The sequence below is a fragment of the Haemaphysalis longicornis genome, unplaced genomic scaffold, assembly GCF_048455015.1.
Source record: "Haemaphysalis longicornis isolate Haplotype H1 unplaced genomic scaffold, Haemaphysalis longicornis Haplotype H1 scaffold_2, whole genome shotgun sequence".
NCBI classification, from domain to species: Eukaryota; Metazoa; Arthropoda; class Arachnida; order Ixodida; family Ixodidae; genus Haemaphysalis; species Haemaphysalis longicornis.
The window spans coordinates 209,115,817-209,119,564 of record NW_027526295.1 but is presented as its reverse complement, the minus strand read 5'-3'; the positions used below and the strand labels follow the sequence as shown (position 1 = coordinate 209,119,564).

Below are 3,748 nucleotides of genomic sequence, written 5' to 3'. Positions count from 1 at the left end.
AATGCATCGAACACTTGTCGCGTTCTGCTTGGCGCGAAACGAAATACAGCAGGGCGCCAGGCGTTCTCGGAACCCCGCCTTTTTCCGAGACTTCAGCTGGGAATCAGGCACGCTGTCTCGCGCATTCCTTTCTTCCTGCATGCCTTATTTTTTGTTTTCGTCGACGCTCCGTCCCGTCCCGTCCCTTCTGTGTGTCGCGAAGGAAGTTTCAGCAGCCGAGCGCGAGTTGGGAATGGCCGAAAAAAAAAAAAAAAGACAGAAAGAAAACGCTTTCGTCCTTGACCAGCCTCCTACCCTCCTCTCACACGCGCACACGTGCGCGCCCCTCGCAGAGGGGTCCTCCCCTCATGCTCCTTTGCGACTGGCAGCCGGCGGTGGGTTGGGAAGAGTAGACGAAATGCGCGCGCTTTTTTCAGAAAGGAGCAGCCATAGTGACAATCAAACGGAATGGAGAAGGAACCATGTCATACGAAATATTGTTGTGTGGCCGCATGTTACGGCGAATATTTGCGGGCCGGAAAGTTCATAGCAACCGACCAGTGAAGGTAAGCGCTCGATTTTCTGAGCTCGCCTCGTTCTTTCGAATGCAGTTTACTTCGTAAAAGAGCGGGAACAGGATTGCCCTCCCGTTTCTAACTTCTAAGCATATCCTTGCTTTTGTGAATGCGTACGGTTGTAAAAGGGGAACACGTATTCACTTAAATTTTATGGAAAGAGTATAATGAGAAATCAGGTGGGCGCTCAGTAGTAGATTTTTTGTTATGATGCTGAAATCGAGTGTATATATGTTCTGCAAGAACCTTGATATGTACGATTGGCTTTTAATTTACTTCTCGCCGCAGCTGCTCACGAACGCGAAAAATACAACTAATAAATATAACTTTGTTATGTTTAATTTCACGCGAGTTTCGGCGGCATGCTGTAACGGAACACAATTTAGCATTGCAGTTAAGCCATATGTTATCAGCTGCTTATGCGAACCATCTTACGATGTAAAACAACGCCTGACGTCTTTGTAGTATTCACATATTTTCCATGTGAAAGGCTGGTCTACGTCGGATGCTTATCACTATAAAAAAAATAAATGACAAATAAAAATAAATAAATAAAATGATCAAACATAAATAAAAATAAGAAAATAAAACAGCTCAAGCCAGTTTTTAGCACATTTTTCGAGAGCAAAAGGTAAAATTAGGCAACCAAGAAAATACACGGTTGTAATTTCATCTTGTTGTACATGTAATGTTTCCCTTCTTTACATTTGCCTGTTTACTAATTTTTGTTCGTTGCGTTTTTATGTTTATGGCCATTGAGGTAATTATCGTCCTCTTTCAATGATTGCCGACGTACCACGTCGTCATCAGTTGGTCGGCTTCTCTTGTTAATTGAAAATTCTCTGGCAAGCTGTCTGATCGAAGTCTTTTCACTTAATTACTCAATGGCCTGGAAAGAAAGCTGTAAGGTATTTTATATAATTCAGTATTTGGTCCTTTTCTGTTTTCCAGGGATGCTTGAGAAACCAACTCAAGCGATGTGCGTCATAAAGTCGGCACGGGCATTAGAAAAAGTTAAACAAGCAAGACAAAGTGAAAAGTGAAGAGGCCTGTTTTGCTATAATATTCCTTCCTAAAGGTAAGGTTTTCTCTATTAGCTAAAATTTGCTTCACTTCAGTTTTCTGAACCACTTCTTACACTCTGTTTTGTTTCAGAAATACCTTATGATTTACCAGCACCACAACATTGACACACGAATAAGCTCATCTGGCAGCAAGCGTCATCCAAACTGCAGGTGAGCTTCTGAGCACCCTGTGTGTTAGAGCAATGCCATTTTGTTTGTTTTCCAGGAATGGCAGTCAAACCTCATTTGAAGTGCCAGTACAAGAAAATTGATGAGGCCATATTGTATGCCAAAAGTCCTGGTGTTCTGAGAGGTGAGACATTGTCTATGCTGTAACAACTTTGCAACTTCTCCTAAACTACAGCTTTTTTTAATTTCGCAGAAGCGTGGCAGTAACAACCCCATGTTACTGGGTTCATGGCCGTCAAGTATGTCATCAAACTGACTTGTCAAGGCAGAAGAACAAGCAAGCCCAGGAGGAGAAAAACGAAGACAACGGCTGAAACAGCGTACTTGCGAAATTCAATTGCTTTAACACAATACGTATTCGGATCGATTGTTAATGGTAAAATAAAACGCACATGTTCTTTCATCTTAAAGAGTGTCAGTGTTGTTATTTACGCTAGCTGGCATGTTCCTTGCTTTAAAATTCCGCCATTTCTTAGTTTGTTATTTTGCCGGACTGCCTTAATTGTGTGTGTTGGTCAGTGTAGGGATCAAATGTATAAACATGCAGTCTAAAATGCCAGTTTATACCTTTCAGGAGTTTATGAGGACGACGTTTGAAGTGCTCGCTTATCATGCAGTCAACAATCGTCTGTCTAGGAAAAAGTTAACTTATCATATTTTCATCTAGTTATTGTTGCATGTATATTAGATACATGTAACTGTAAGTTACCTGTACATTGCTGCAATATCATCGCTTCGTAAGAGAAACATTGCTTGAACGTCATATCAACAGTGCGCGGATGCGGCCCTCGTGGGGAAAAAACGTATCTGTAAAGTCGCGGTAACGTTGTAGGAAGCATCGCTTGAACATGATAGCGACGTTTTCTAAATGTTACCCGCACGTTGGAAAAATATAGCTGGCAAGTTACCGCAAAATTGTAGGAATGTTATTGCAACTTCATAAAAACATTGCTTGAACGTTGCAGCAACGTTCTTTGTATGCTAACTTCATGTTAAAAGTGCGGATCTAAAGTTGCTGCAAGATTGTAGCAATGTTATTACAACGTCCGAATGGTACAGGGATATGCCTAAATGTGGTATGCACGTTGCGAAAATGTAGCTGAAAAGTTGCTGCAATGTCATCAGAAAACGTCTCATAACGTTGTTCAAATGTGTCCCGCACGTGGCTGGAAGGTTGCTCCAAGAGTGTAGCAACGTTGACGAACGTCAGAAACAACGTTATCCAAACATTAAAACAACACCCTTAAAACGTTGCCCCCATGTTGGAGCAATGCTAAAATCATGTTGACGCAATGTTTCTGGGAAACGTTGCACTAACGTTAAAAAAAGCGGACATTAGCCACGTTTTGGCAACGTTAAGGGGAAACGTTGTGGAAATGTTCGGGCAACATTCTGTGCTACTAGGGATAGTCTAGCGTGATTCTGCTTACGACGAATCGATGCAGCGCAAAGGTTACCCTCTGTTGTTATCCCGCTCTCCGGCCGCGCGCTTAATTATTTATGCTGCTTCTGCGCACGAACAACGCTTACGAGGGTCGCCCGGAGACTCCATCGGCAAACGGCAATGATGCACATTTCTGTGCCAATGACTGATTGGACGGCTGCCCTGTTGTATCAAGTGCACCAAAACACTGTCAGCTTGATAAGGAACCTAAGAATATCAAACGCATACTTCATTTTAACTCATGCCGCAACTTACCGCCCGATGTTCACTGTCGCTCTACGGTCGTGTTATCTCGTCGATAACACCGCGACTCCAAATAAAATGCTGCGATTTGTATGGCTGCAATTTTTTGGCCTACCAGGGTTCCCGGCGTTTTTTTTTTTTTTTTTAAGCGGCTGACCAGCAAAACAACCGGCTCGTTAAACCTTTTCTTTCGGCGAATTATCGCGAAATGAAGGCTTCTGAAAAGACCGCACTGTCAGGGACTTGATCTTGAG

General features: G+C 42.7%; 1 long non-coding RNA gene across 2 annotated transcripts; it reads left to right on the top strand.

The window, feature by feature from the left end:
• Positions 1-296: 296 nt before the first annotated feature.
• LOC144167615 (uncharacterized) lies at positions 297-2,217 on the top strand. 2 transcript variants are annotated; one of them, XR_013322062.1, is made up of 5 exons: positions 297-545; positions 1,506-1,632; positions 1,710-1,789; positions 1,845-1,931; positions 2,001-2,217. It is a non-coding gene; the product is annotated as an uncharacterized LOC144167615 (long non-coding RNA). The 2 variants fall into 2 exon arrangements; XR_013322061.1 differs by having other exon boundaries at positions 1,710-1,931.
• Positions 2,218-3,748: the final 1,531 nt, after the last annotated feature.